Raw genomic sequence first — 15,708 nt, 5'->3', positions numbered from 1 at the left:
TTGTTTATCTGATATTTAAACGTAACTGGCCATCCTGCATTTTATCTGGTGACTCTATCCAGGTGGCCTTTTACTCTCTGAACATCAAGGTTAGGCCTCAGTCAATAGTACAAAAGAGCTTTGTCTTCACACCATTCCTTGTCTTAAAGGGACCTACAGCTATTTACATAACATATGGCAGTCTCACGCTCTGTGCAATTGTAAATTAGAGCCTGCTTATTCATTGTTGAGTTAGGAACTCAACCATATTTCTCAGCTGTCTTCAGCTTCCCAGCCTCAGATTTCATAAATAAATGTGTTGTCCTAACAGTGCTTGTGCCATTGTGTCGTCTTTGTTCATTTGTCTGCACACACTCAGGGCCTCGGGCGAGATGGCCCTGCCATCCTCCTGTGACACGGCCTCTGCAGCCAGCAGCTCTGGGTTATTCTTTGGAGAGTTTGAAGGCAATTCTTACCAAATCTCAGTTTTTAAGAACATTCCTACCCCATCCCATGGGGTTCATCATTAACAGGTGCTGGCAGGTGACAGGTGTCTGGAGAAGGATTTGTTAGTACTATGTCCCCAAGGATGCAAACTTGATGGAACACTTGTCCTACAGAAAAGCTAAATGATGATTGAACCAATTACACGAAGGAACACAGGAAATGAATAGAATGAATATAAACTGCTAAGGAAAGCAACTCGCAAAATAACATTAACATTTTCCTCTAATCCCTATCGAGTCATCCTTTTCGTTTTTTAGGTCATTTCCTTAAAGATACTCTTCTTTTCGACTTATGAACCTGTCTGCCTTGTTTCGCTCCCAAGTCACTGTCAAGAACTCTCCCTGGTGCATTCCTGAGGAGATCCAAGGGGGTCGGCTATTAACCGAGCGGAGCTAAATATATCTCTTCTGGGAGCCTCCAGTGGTCACTCTGGAGCTGATGTCCTGTGTCAGCTGGGGTGGATTTTCTTCCTGCTTCCCTCCCAACCGGCAGGGGTGCCTCATTAGAGGTCTCAAGGGTCAGCCTCTGGCACGATGAACTGAGAGACTTCTTTTCTTTTTTAATTTATTTTTTTGAGAGAACACAAGTAGGGGAGGGGCAGAGAGAGGGATGGAGGATCCAAAATGGGCTCTGTGCTCATAGCAGATGGCCCACTGTGGGGCTTGAACTCATGAGCCATGAGATCATGTCCTGAGCCAAAGTCAGACACTCAAACAACTGAACCACTCCGTTGCCCGAACTGAGAGACTTCTTCAAGGTTCTATTTACATGACACGGTTGCCTCGCTTGCTCTGGATTGGCACCACATCACACACACATTTATGCTTCTCTGTGTAACCTGCCTTTGGTGTGACATATAAAGCCTTCCCTTGACCTGGCAGCAAAGATCATGCTAAAGGAGGGCTTTTTATACAGGAATTCCAAGATTCATCAAATGGTAGGGATATATTGCATTTTCCCCCGGATGGAAAGAATTGAAGGTCTTCAAGCAGACAGTCTGAAATGGAAGTTGGATATACATAATTTTGGTTTTCTTGGGACTAAGGGGGTTTTCCTGGGACAGTTTAGGACAAACCAGGATAGCTGGTCACTCTCCATCACTTTCCTCAGCACCACCCTCCAAATGCCCTTCACCATTCGTTCTTTGACTAGCTGAGAGAAGGCGAGGTAGGGAGATAGGTCATAGCCTGAAACTGAGCTTTGGAAGGTTTTGTCAAACAACCCGGAGAATTAGGGAGTTTCCCATAAAAGCAACATAAGGAGGAGCCAATAATTTTTTTGGAAAGTATTTGTGAGAAAAGGAACCTTATGAGATTAAGGGGAAAAGTAATTGCACTTCTCATTTGTAAAACTCCTCTAAAGAGCTATTTAAAATGTTTGTTAATAGCTTGTTTGCATTTTTCTATTTTAGCAAATGTTTCTAATAAATAAGGAATAGAAAAATTTGTGATTTCAAATCTCTTGGGCTTGAACCCAGAACCATAATCTGCAATTTTCACAACTCCTCCAACTACCCTTGCAGACTTTACAGCCCATGGCACTCTGGCTCCACCTGGTGGCGGTGTATGTAAATTCACCTTGGCCACCCCCACCCCTACCCTCCCCACCCCCGCTCAACTTCCATTTTTTTGTATGTGCTAAGAGCCTTCCGTTTCAGTAATTGAATCTTTTTTTAATTAAAATTAAAAAAAAATTTTAATGTTTTTATTTATTTTTGAGAGAGAGACAGCGTGAGCAGGGGAAGGTCAGAGAGAGAGGGAGACACAGAATCTAAAGACAGGATCCAGGAGGCTCTGAGCACAGCACCGAGCCCGATGTGGGGCACAAACCATGAACCATGAGATCATGACCTGAGCTGAAGTCGGACACTTAACCGATTAAGTCACCCAAGGAGCCCCAGTAACTGACTCTTAATTGTCAAATTATAAAGACACCACTTTGTCTCATATGATACAATGGTCCTTCCTGCTTGGAATGCAGGGTCAATCTGGAGCAAAGACTATGTTTTTCTATGTGCTTTCTACCTCATCCTGTGAAGTTCTATAAGCCCATGAAGCCTTATACAATAATCGATTACCTTAATCTCTTAGAGAACATAAGAATATTATAAGCTGACACCGGAAGTGCATAGTTTGTGAAACTATCATAAGTGTATAGATCTTAAATTATAATAAATAATACTTGTTAGAAACGTATTGATCAAACATGGTTCGTCATAACCATTATTTTTTTGTCTTCTTATTTTGTTACTTCTTCAGCATGTGAAATAATTGCTAGAGTTCATGGATTCTTTTATCATCAGGATACCTTGTGTTAGCAGAAAAACCCAGTCCTCACTTGTGCACGTTCCTCGTTCTTTGGGGATAGTCATTGCATTCCCCAGGGCCAGGTTTCCAGGTGTGTAAGGTTGAGATGATAATTATGTTTGTCATCAGGTTGGTGTAAAAGTCAAGTACTCATGTGTGTGTGCACATACCACGTGTGCTCTTTTATCCAGATGTTAGTCTCAGGGGCTTCATTATCACTTGTAAATTGAAGACAAAGTTTCCAGATATTCCTTCCTACCCCCCGCCTTCCTTTGCCTTCTCTTTAGATCTCGGGACTCAGCCTCCCTGGAATATCCCCAGGAATTCTAATTCCTTCTCAGTGCACTGGCCCCTGCCCTGCCAGGACCTCACACTCTTTGCTCTTATCCCCAGCCTCTCTGTCCCCCACAGCAGGTGAAAGTCACTGGCTCCTGAGAAGGGCAGGGCACCCGGACTGGGTGAGGGTTGGGGGGGGCAGCCATGGCAGGTGTGGATGGCACCAGCGCTTGTTGCCACAGAAGGAAGAGCTAGAGCGAACGGAAATAGGGGCCGTGTGTGGCCTGGGAGAAGAGGCGCTGTCCTCCCCACCCCGCCCTCCATCTAGGTCCCCTGACATGAGTAAAAGAATGACAACTTTAGGTCTAATTTTAGGAACAGTCTGTTCCAGAGACAGGAGAATCCTGTGTCTCCTCGCCTCTCTCCCCATCACGAAAAATGGGACAGGGGTGCATGAACACTCTTATCTTCTCTTCTACCTGCTTGTGTGACTCATGTTCCTTCAGTAAGGGGCAGGCGTCTGGCTTCGCTGAATAAAAGATGTGAGAGGTGTTCTGGGAACCCAGAAGGCCCAGGCTGGGGGTGGTCGAGTGGGGTTTGGGGGTCTGGGGTGCTGTAATAGGGAAAGAGTCCCAGATGGTAAGGTCTGCACCCACTCCTGAGGAAGTAGAGTTCAGTCAGTTGAAAAATGGAGTATGAGAAAACAGGGTCCTTTCCAAGAAAGGAGAATGCCATCCTACTCATCCAGGCCTCCACCATTCCCTGTGCTGAGCTGGGTCTGGGCGCCTTCTCCACGCGTCACCCTAACCCACCTCCCTTTGCACGGAGGCGCAGACATTTGGCTTGTGTTCTGGCAGCGCTCATCCGGCCTGTGCGGGATCACGTGCCGTGCATTTCTGGAAAACCACTTCGATGACACGCCTCATTTCACTAACCTGATTTTATTTTTGCCTTCCTCTTGACTTCTTCCTAAAATAGAAAAAAAAAAAAATCTCTGTCAAACCTTTTTTTGAAATGAAGTTGAGGTTTCCGGCATTTGGGTCATTTTTATAAGCATTTAAACTCACTGCAGTTTGCAGGCTCTCGGCCACTCTCCTCTGTGCAATGTAGCCATGTCGGGCTTACCTCTTGGCTTCCGTGCCATTCCCACCCTTGGTAATGCGGTTTCCAACAAGCATACATGTTGCTGGCAGGCTGCTTTCCAGGTAATGGAGGCTCTGTTACTGTGTGGGAGTTGGAGAAACTGCTGAGCTCCTCCAGAAAATGAAAGAAAAGAGAAGAAGAAGGAGAAAGAAGCAGCAGGAGGAGGAGGATAAGAAGAAGAAAAAAGGGGAGGATGAGGAGGAGCAGGAGAAGTAGCAGCATTGCCGTCTGCAGATCCTCCTCCTGCTGCTGAGGCTCATGCTCTCTGGGCAAGAGGACGTGTTGTGTTTCAAACCTTCCAGAATAACGTAGCAGTCTGCCTTGTGCTGTCTGGAGTCTGAGGCCTACACCTATGGAGGACCTGCTGGGGGACTGGTTCATCCACTTATGGAGGCACAGCCTGTGGCCGAACCTTCCTTTAGCACATCTGACATCGGAGAGGTGAGGCCCACCACAGCTAGGGGTACGTCCAGACTCTTCGGGCTGGGGGGGAGGGGGGCGACATTGGAGGAGCCCCAGCACCTGGGCCTGGTCTCCAGTGCAGCTGGCAGACACATTCCTGAGATGCAGCGTGCCTTCACAAAATATTTTACGTGAGGCATACCCATTTCAAAAGCCTTTCTGTGTTTGTGAAACCATAACTGGGATACTGACTACTAGCTCATGTAACAACTTTCATATAAAACCCAAAAGAAAATCTTTTGCAGGATATTATTGCCAGAAAACATTTTGTCTCTCTAGATAGAATTCTGGTGTGAAAAGGAAAATTAAAAACTATGTAATCCATCACATTTTCCTCCAAGTCCTGGGTGCCAGAAAGCTGAGGGTGAAAGTCATTGTCCACATGGCCTCACTTGCTCGAGTCAGGTGCCGGAGACATATTTTCCTTCAGCTGTTTTTAAAATTACACGATCTACTTGTCTGTCTGTCTACCCAAATATCTGTCCTTCCATTCACCTATTTTTTTAATTGAGTTTTAATCTGTAAAAATGCTCAGTTCCCTGGCAGAAGCAGATATGAGTGTATCGACTAAATTTGCAACAAATTCCTCAGGATGTGGAAAAATGACCAATTCAGAATTGCATAATTTCTTCACATGTTATATTCATACATTTTTCAAGCATTACATGGCGAAGCTAGGAGAGTCAGAAATGTAGAATGGGACCAATTTTGATTTTTTACCAAGGAATGTTGCACTGGGTGAATGAGAGGGCACAGTGTTGCAGTGCCAGCAGCCATGGGGCTTAACTGGGGGGTGAGGGTGCCAGCAGTCACATTCTAAGGGGCTGTTTCTGTATGCGAGACCTTGGCTGTCTTTTCCTACCATAGTTCTAACCCACACTCTTGGTGTTAGAAAAGCTGGCTTTTCTACTACAAAGCTGGAATCATCAAGACAGTATGCTGTTGGCATAAAAACAGACACATAGACCAGTGGATTAGAATAGAGAACCCAGAATTGGAACCACAAATGTATGGCCGACTAATCTTTGACAAAGCAAGAAAGAGTATCCAATGGAAAAAAGAGAGTCTCTTTGGCAAATGGTACTGGGAGAACCGGACAGCAACATGCAAAAGAATGAAACTGGACCACTTTCTTATACCATACACAAAAATAAACTCAAAATGGATGAGAGACCCATATGTGAGACAGGAAACCATCAAAACCTTAGAGGAGAAAACAGGCAACAACCTCTTTGGCCTCGGCTGAAGCAACTTCTTACTAGACACATCTCAAAAGGCAAAGCAAAAAGGAATTTTTGGGACCTCATCAGGATAAAATAACTTCTGCACTGCAAAGGAAATAAACTGATGGGATGGGAGAAGATAGTTGCAAATGACATATCAGATAAAGGGCTAGTATCCAAAATCTATAACTAATTTATGAAACTCCACACCCAAACAACAAATAATCCAGTGAAGGAATGGGCAGAAGACATGAATAGACACTTTTCTAAAGAGGACATCCAGATGTCCAAGAGACACATGAAAAGATGCTCAACATCACTCATCATCAGGGAAATGCAAATCAAAATCACACTGAGATACCACCTCACACAGGTCAGAGTGGCTAAAAATTAACAACTCAGGAAACAACAGATGTTGGTGAGGATGTGGAGAAACGTGAACTCTCTTGCACTGTTGGTGGGAATGCAAACTGGTGTAGCGGCTCAATTGCTTGCAGCCAAGAACTCTGATGCCTCTCTTCAGCAAATTAAGTAGTTCAGTGATTCACTTACTCAATCAGCATTTCCTGAGCAACACACTCATGTGTGATGTAGGCATTATTTCTCTTCATCTGATGGATGTAGAAATTGAAGCTCTTTAGATTTGTTTTGAAAATTAATATTATAATCTAGTGTTTGGCAGTTAAAGTGGTGTTTTCCATTTCTTTATTACCTGCCTGCAGGCAGGAGTCAACATTTCACCTCAAACCCTGGATAATTTTGAGGTCTCCTCCCAAGTAAAATGCCCATGTGCAAGACCCCAGCGATGACCCACCCAGGTGGAGCTGTGTCCCTTGTCCAGAAGGGACCTGGGTCTGATGACCAGAAGACCCTTAATCTGTAAGAACTACAAAGATCCCAGAATGTGGGGCCTTTTGGTGGGAACTTTTTTGACCAGCACCACTGGGTGACTAAATGGGGGAGAGAGGGTAAGTATTTTAATGGATTCCACTGAAACAAAGCCCTTCTTCCTCTGGTGTTCAAGGTTAGGCCATATATATATATATTTACCCCTTCTGGAAAAAGAAAGAAAAGCAATATCATTCATTGGTAAACCCTTTACTTCCTACAGTCCTGGGGCAGGCAGTTGGAGATTTGTGATTGTTTGATGAAACTGTGTAGACAACCTAGTTAAGGGGGTTCTACTAATTTGAAGGTCACTGTTCTGAAGGGCAGAGGCAATAGAAGTCCCCCTGGATTTTGAAGCCTTCTTGGTAAGTATTTAGCAAAGGAAGTAGAGTTGGGAGGCTGGACAGGAGAAAGTGGTGGAAACTGGTGGGAAAAATAGCCCTTCTTGGGGAGAGACCAAGGCTTTTCTGGAATCATGCGAGTTACTGATAAGTAAAGTACTTTTGGCACTACAACTGTTACCAGTTATCATCATCTCTACCTTTTGGGGAAGTAAGTTTGCTTCACTGACAGTCATGCCGTTTTTCAGTTCCCGCTGTGGAAAAGGTGAAGGTAGAGCTGGCCTGCGGTGCATAGGGACTCAAGTATCATCAGGCGCCTCTCTTGATCATTACGTGTTGGCTTTATGTCTTCCTAGTACAGATAGAATTTCTCCACTCAGCAGGGGATCTGGCTACCAGCAGCTGTAGGTTCTAACACTCAGAGCTTTGCTACCAGAGAGGAAAAGACTGTTTTCCCCTACTTCTAACTTTTACAGCCCCTGATCGGGACTCTAAGTGGCTTGGATAAGGTCACATGTTCATCCTGGGCCAATCAATGCAGCTAAAATAGCCACATTAAAAGATAGCCACTCTTGGGGGGCCTGGGTGGTTCAGTCGGTTAAGCATTCGGCTTCTGCTCAGGTCATGATCTCACGTTCGTGGGTTCAAGCCCCGTGTCAGGCTCTGTGCTGACAGCTAGCTCAGGGCCTGGAACTTGGTTTAGATTCTGTGTCTCCCTCTCTCTCTGACCTCTCCTGCTCAGACTATCTCTCTCTCTCAAAAATAAATAAAACATCAAAAAAAATTTTTTTAAGGTAGCCACTCTGATTTGGGTCACATACTACACTGAAGGATGGGATGGAGGGAGGGTCACTTCCCTCTCTTGCCTCAGTGTCCACATTATAAAGTGGGGAAATTGGTTCACTGGGTGTCAAAGACTGTTTTCAATTTTAAAACATTTCATCATGGTGTCAGGTACTTATTGGCTCTTGCTTCCTGATGGCTCATTTCATAAATATGCCTCTGAAAAGACCTGGAGATACATGAAAAGGAATGAAGAAGATATTTACAAATGGATTTGGAGTAATTTTTAGGACATATTGTTCAGTAAAAGAAGCAAATCCTTTGCCCAGAAAGATAGCAAAGTGTGAGTGTGTGCGCGTGTGTGTGTACATGTGTGTTTTGCAAAAAGTAACACAGGAAGAATAAACCAGAAATTAAAACCTATAAGGGGGAAATGTGGGACTGACATGGAGGGATTAGGTATGGGAACATGCGAATGTCTTAGATACTTGAAAAAATAATTTGAAGGAAACAGAAAGAAGCAATCTCTAAACTGTAATACAACTTAAAAAATAAATCTAGTTGTATATTGTATCAATAAAATAACCACGGGGTGCCTGGGTGGCTCAGTCAGTTAAGCGTCCGGCTTCAGTTCAGGTCATGGTCTCACGGTTCATGGGTTCGAGTCCCACGTCGGGCTCTGTGCTAACAGCTACCTCAGAGCCTGGAGCCTGCTTCAGATTCTGTGTCTCCCTCTCTCTCTGACCCTCCCCTGCTCGCTCTGTCTCTCTCTGTCTCTCAAAAATAAACTAAAAAATATTAAAAAGTTTAATAAAATAACCACACAGAGAAGAGAACTGACTCAAGTAAATTTTGACATGAGGACCCTCATATCATATTTGATATGATATGACCACCACTTGGTGGGATATATTCTAAGAATAAAAAGAAATCAGTGGCATCTAAACCTTTAGTGTGTTTATTCGGTATTAGGAATGTTGGTATTAAAATTTTGAAACTATAAATATTGTAGGAAAAAGCAAATAATTAGATAGAGTAATATTATTAGTAATCAAAAGTTTACTATAAAATAAATGAAAATAGAAAATAAAAGAATTTTTAAAAACCTATATTAAATTTGAATATGTGAATTTTTGGAGATATATATATCATCCTAGTTTTGCCCACTTGAAAAGACTTATAAGTAATAACAGTTAGTAGCAGTGAGCATACTTATTGCCCAGATCTTGATGTAAATATTATTCTCCATTAAAAGGAAACAAGGAAACAAGACTCCTTGGGAAATGATTGAATTCAGATCCATGTAAGCAAATATGAAGTGAATCAGAAATATTTTATATTGCTAGATAGCAGGGAGGAACTCAAAAACTCATGTGTTCTTGTGAAAGGGATACAAGATCCACCTTAATGGGACTCGCTCTAGCCAAATTTGGGACCATTTGGACACCAAAAATAATAAAGAGAGTAACTGATTACAAATTAAATATTGAAGGAAATTCATGAGACCATGGTAATATAAAGGAGAGGAAGAAGGAAAGAGGAGAGAGAGACATACACACATACAGAGGGGAAGAGAGAAACGGAGAGAGATAGAGGAAGAGAGAAAGAGGAAGAGAGAGAAGAAATGAAAGAGGAAATTTCATCTTTACAGAAGGATGTTAGCTAATAAACATAGGAGGCAAGGTAAATCAAGGCAATCCCTACAAACCCAACATAATGATGGATTCAGGTAAGGATCTCAATGGTGCCAAGACAGTTGGGTGAAAGGTTTGTTCATATGACATCAAAGTGTTAACCCAAAGGTTACTAATGACAAAGGAGGAGAAAACAGCACCTTTACTTTGGAGAAGTCTGGCCATCATCACCTTAACCAAGGATCAAACTTAACCTCATGACTCCTGGGGCAGCCTGACATGAACCTGCTCCTGGTGGGAGGCAACATGAAGAACACAAAACCTCCCATGAAGCATTCTTGCCCGAAGTGTTTAACCTGAATGTGACAAGTCACCACCCCTAAACTTTCGGTGTACAGAAAATGCAGGGACAGAAGAACATGCAAGATTTCATGACAGAGAAACAACCATATCCAGAATATGTGAAATGTTCTACAAAATAACTGGACTGCTCAGAAGGTGAATGCAAATAAATTTTAAAAAAGAAAAAGAGAACCGCTGTTCAATATATTAAAATATTAAAGGCTAAAATCCAAATTGCTTGGGAGAATTTGGTACAATTACAAATATGAATACAAGCTGGATATTAGAGATATGGAATTATTGTCATTTTCTTAGATGTAATTATGATGTTGTGGTTATATGGATAGACAGATGATTGGTAGATGGTAGGAGACAGACAGACAGACAGACAGATAGATAGAGACAGAAAATTAGAGCAATGTCAGCAAAATGTTCACAGTCAGTGAAACTAGATGAAGAGTATATGGATGTTAGTTCAATTTCTTTCTTATAGACTTGAATTTTTTCCCGATAAAACATCAGGGGGAAATGCCTGACTGTATAACATAAGACTTGGAAGAGCCCTTCGATTTTTATCTTCTGAATCTTTCATTTTGTGAATTGTAAAATTAAAACCCAAGGAGGTACAGCAGCTTGCCCAAGGCCCCCGAGTCAGCAGGCAAGAGCTCAGCCTCCTGTGTTATTTTCCACTACTGTTTGCTGTCTCATAAATATTACACTCAGTTTTTAATGTAAAATTCTTTTTAATCTCTTCTCATATTACACTAGCTTTTCCATATTAAAGTGAGTTGGGGAGGGGAGGGCACATTGAAATCCGTGCCCCATCTCTCTCTCTCTCTCTCTCTCTCCCTAGGGCTCTGGTTTCCACTGCTTACTAGACCTGAGCCTCTGGATCACAGGACACCCTGGTCCTCTCCTGGGTGGTCTCATTCAGCACCCATCTCAGCTATCAGGGCTTCCCTGTCTCCTGCTTTCATTAACTTGGTCCACTCCCACTGACCTGGCTGAGTCATATTTCTTAATATCCTTGGGCTTATTTTTAAAAAGCTCCTTTGAAGTATTGAAACAAATGCTAATATAACCAAGTCAACATAATCACATTTGGCCATGCTAATGGGACACCTCAGTGGGGTTTGTTTTTTTTTTAATAGTTTATTTTCAAATTGGATTCCATATAACACTCAGTGCTTCTCCCCACAAGTGCCCCCCACCATGACTATCACTCTCTTCCCTCCCTCCCCCTCCCTCTTCAGTCCATGGTTCATTTTCAGCATTCAATAGTCTCTCATGATTTGTGTCCCTCACTCTCCCCACTTCTCTTTCCCCCTTCCTCTCTCTATGGCCCTCTGTTAGGTTTCTCCTGCTAGACCTATGAGTGCAAACATACGGTATCTGTCCTTCTCTGCCTGACTTATTTCACTTAGCATGACACCCTTGAGGTCCATCCACTTTGCTACAAATGGCCATATTTCATTTTTTCTCATTTCCATGTAGTACTCCATTGTATATATATACCACATCTTCTTGATCCAATCTTCAATTGATGGACACTTAGGCTCTTTCCATGAGTTGGCTATTGTTGACAGTGCTGCTATGAACATTGTGGTACATGTGCCCCTGTGCATCAGCACTTCTGTATCCCTTGGGTAAATCCCTAGCAGTGCTATTGCTGGGCCATAGGGGAGTTCTATCGATAGTTTTTTGAGGAGCCTCCACACTGTTTTCCAGAGCAGCTGCCCCAGTTTACATTCCCACCAACAGTGTAGGAGGGTGCCCGTCTCTCCACACCCTCGCCAGCATCTATAGTCTCTTGATTTGTTCATTTTAGTGACTCTGACCGGTGTGAGGTGGTATCTCAGTGTGGTTTTGATTTGTGTTTCCCTGATGATGAGTGATGCTAAGCATCGTTTCATGTGCCTGTTGGCCATCTGGGACACCTCAGTTTTAAACAAAAGGTTTTCCTTCCTACAATTTCCAGAAAAGTAGCCTGCAGCACATCTACCTATAAATACAACTGCCAGGCTGAGTACATTTTCAAGTTAGTGAAACCATGAAAACGAAATGTTTCCCAATCAGCCTTTCTTCTCCCACAGAAAGGGAGATGGTGGTAGAGATACTCTCTAGAAATGAAGCGTAAACCTTGGGGCTTACACTGCCAAGGTGGAGGAGTAGAGAACACTCAAGGATCTTTATTAAGTTTGGATTGAACCACTCTGCTAGTTGACACCTTCCCCCTTTTTTATTTTCATTTTCATTACATTTTCTCTTTCCAATTCTGATGTGCCTACAGTTTATTTTTTTGTTATTGACTGAAGCAAAGTGATTGTTATTCTTAATGTGTATTGGAAGTTTGGTCTAGAAAATTCCCCCACCTAGTTGTGGCTTACCATGAACCTCTTTTCAATGAATATCTAATGAAGGTAGCTGTTAAATAAAAATGAATGCTATGTATAAAATTGTGAAATGTTATTTTCTACCTTGTAAAGAAAAAAATATACCAGTGTGGAATGTATAATTTATAGTCAAGCTGGAAGACTGTGGTAACTCAAATGGCATCAGCCATGGAGTGGGCAGAAAATCTAAAGTCACCAAGTAAAACTGGAAGATATTCTAGAGATTGCAAAATAATCCTCGGGAGTTCAGTGTGTTTGCTGAGTAAGGTCCTTGGAAAAACATTCCTGTGGGTTCATATTATTGGCACTCCAAATGAGAGACATAATATCTTCCCCTGCATTTATTGGGCAGAATTTCTCAAGTCTAGTGTGTTGTGTGTCTGCTGCATATGGCACTCTAAAATTAACTTGAAAATAACAAGCTGCTGGCCTGGATTTTATTTGGTCTGTACAATATTTTTGAAAATCAAAAATTTGCACATAAAAACCCAGATTTCCAACTTCTCGCAACATGTTGGAAGATCTGACAACAGTGGGCTTGAATTTCTTTCCAGTAAAGGTTGTTTCCCTTGGTCACGTACTCTGAGGTTTGCCATGGTCCCTAGAAGTCTCTGTTATTATATATCCAGGTGACTTTATTTAATTTGTTTAAATATCTATTTATTTTTGAAAGACAGATGTGAGTGGGGGAGGGGCAGAGAGAGAAGGAGACACAGAATCCGAGGCAGCCTCCAGGTTCTGAGCTGTCAGCACAGAGCCTGATGCAGGGGTCGAACTCACAAATGGTGAGATCATGACCTGAGCCGAAGTCAGACGCTTAACCCACTGAGCCACCCAGGCATCACCCAGACAACTTTATTTAAATGTCTAGCTTCTGGAAGCATCTGAGTTTGAGACCTACATTATCTATCTTCAACTCATTTAGATAAAATATTTTCTTTTGACAAAAATGGATATTTATATCTATTAAGGCACCTCATGCATTCAAGGCATGAAATGCCTTACAAGACATTTTATATCACATTACCTCATTTGCTCCTCCTTTGAAAGAAGTATAATTATTATAACCACTTAAAAAATATGATTCAGAATCTTGGAGAAGCTGTGTAACTTGCCCATGGTCATACAATTAGTAAGGGGCAGAGCCAGGATTTAAACCCAAAGACTATGCTATCAGATAAATGAGGCAACAGAGAACATTGAAGTTGCAGTAATCTGCAGCTAATTTCCTTGAAGAGTAAGAAAGCAATTATGGTAGCATATGAAAGACCATGAGGCAAAGATCCAGGAACCAGGATTGAGTCAGGCTTGCTTTTTGGATAATCTTACCACTTATTAGTTTGTAACCTTGGGAAATCTCCTTTCCTCCATTGGCCTGTTTTGTAATCTATAAAATGAGAGTAGGAAGGGTGAATAAGTATACCTCTAAAATCCCCCGACCTGTCTCACTCTGTTTGATACCTAATCAGAGAAATGATTTGTTCCTTTTATTTGGCGCCCTCTGCTGACATGGAGCAGGAGAACACATTTGTTGCCCAAACCCTTTCAAATTTAAATCAGTTGTTTATCGAGGGTTTGCCCTTTACAAGGTCATGGTGGGCACCTAGTTACCTGGTGAGAAAACTTAGACCAGTAATAATTATGAGTTACTTCCTGATTGCCATTGAGCAGAAGAAGTGAAGGTCTAAAGTAACTTAAGATTTTATTGTATACATTGGAAATCATTAGGATCAGAAAACATCATCATTGTCATCCTCATGGGAACAATGAAAGCTAATATTTATTAAGCACGATAGGCCGGTTGCTATCTAAAGTATTTTGCCTATTTTCATTTCCATTTTATTCTTAAAGTAATTCCATCAAAGCTGCTGTTGATTATCCTCACTTTTTACTGGAGGGAAATTACAATTCAACCCCTTCCTTTGTCAGAACAACTTGAGGCCCAGGGACATTAAGTGATTTACGCAAAGTTACATGGCAGCTGACTGCTGGTAGACCTAACGCTAGAAGCTAGTCCAGAAAAAAAATTTTTTTTTTGGTCAACTTCTTCAACTTAAAATCTGGCTGAGGAGATAGAATATATCAAGAAATAATTAACCGGAGAAGGCAGGTAATTAGAAGTTTCATTTTTGAGGTGGAAGGGGGCCTTGGAGGCTATCTAGTATGACTTCCTGTTCAGACAGAAGCTTCTCTCCACACCCTTGACAACTGGAGACATAGCAGTTGAGTTGAAACCTACCTCTAGTCCTAATTTTGTGCCCCGGAGCTATATAGGATATATTTAAACCGCCTTCTGTACACAGTCCTCCCAAAATTTGAAATAAACTCTAGTGAACTTATAAAACATCATGTGGGTGCTAAAATCCCCAAATGTATTTGTCTTTCACCTTATATATCAATTTTAAAATAAAATTCATTATAAACCTAATTGTCTTCCTCCAGTGGACTCCGAAGATGGCCTCCGATGAATGATCCCTCCTGGTATTTATGTGCTTGTGTAGTCCCTCCCGTCCTGAATCTTGGCTGTCCTTTGACCTACATTGCATGTGGGCAGAAGTGACTGTGCCATTTTTAGTCATAAGTCTTGAGAAAGTCTGATGCTTAGAGTCATTGTGCTCCTTGGAAACATGTAAAAAGTTTAGCTGCTCTGCTGCGGAGGAAAAGCCTGGGAGGATAGGATGGCGCGTGGAGAACTTCTTCTGGGAGCGAGGAAGCCATCTTGAACGTTCCTGCTCAAGAGCCTCCAGAGTTCTTCAAAGCAGGTCCCAGCTGCCAACTGACTGCAACTGCAAGAGAGATTCCGAGCAAAACCAAGAGAAGAGGTACACAACGGAGATCAATCAACACACAGAATCATGGGAGATAAGAATAACATTTATTAAGCTACTGAGTTTGAGTGCTTCATTTTATACCAATAGAAAACTGAAACAACCCACTCAAAAAATATTTCCAGAACCTAAATTGGTTGTCTAATGCTAAGGATGGAAGGAATAGTGTCGTTTATCCTGACACTATTAACACTGTTCCAGACTTATTTTACATTTAACAATCATATCATCAGATTGAATGTGTAGTTAACTAAACATCTCTAGCATCTGTCACAGGATGCTGTTCGCCTACTCTCTCCAATGTCTTCCTAAAAGGTACTATGGACCTAAATAAACGATTTTGCATCTTTTCCCTTCATATTTTTCATCTGGTTTGCTGTGACTCAACATTCCAACTTGATGAGATTTTTAGAAACAATTTTTGCTCTGTTATCTAATATAATAATTATCTCTTGTGTCCTCTGCAATTTGACAAACACGTCATACATAGTTTATTCAAATCGCTGATAAAATTGTTGAATGGGACCAGGCAAATTCAGAGTCTTTCAGCAGGGTAGCGGAGGCCTCCTGATGAGTAGGTTTGCTCCACTAACTGAGTAACAC

General features: G+C 42.0%; 1 long non-coding RNA gene across 1 annotated transcript in view; it reads left to right on the top strand.

Moving 5' to 3' along the window:
- LOC115301776 overlaps nucleotides 1–15,454 on the top strand; it is a 99,653-nt gene extending 84,199 nt beyond the window's left edge. Inside the window, exon 4 of the long non-coding RNA XR_003913277.1 lies at nucleotides 14,720–15,454. This is a non-coding gene — a long non-coding RNA (uncharacterized LOC115301776). The remainder of the gene's footprint in view (nucleotides 1–14,719) is intronic.
- The last annotated feature ends 254 nt before the right edge of the window (nucleotides 15,455–15,708 follow it).

The sequence above is a fragment of the Suricata suricatta genome, chromosome 9, assembly GCF_006229205.1.
Source record: "Suricata suricatta isolate VVHF042 chromosome 9, meerkat_22Aug2017_6uvM2_HiC, whole genome shotgun sequence".
Taxonomy (NCBI): Eukaryota; Metazoa; Chordata; class Mammalia; order Carnivora; family Herpestidae; genus Suricata; species Suricata suricatta.
The sequence above is the reverse complement of the archived record's forward strand: the minus strand, read 5'-3'. Positions and strand labels throughout refer to the sequence as shown.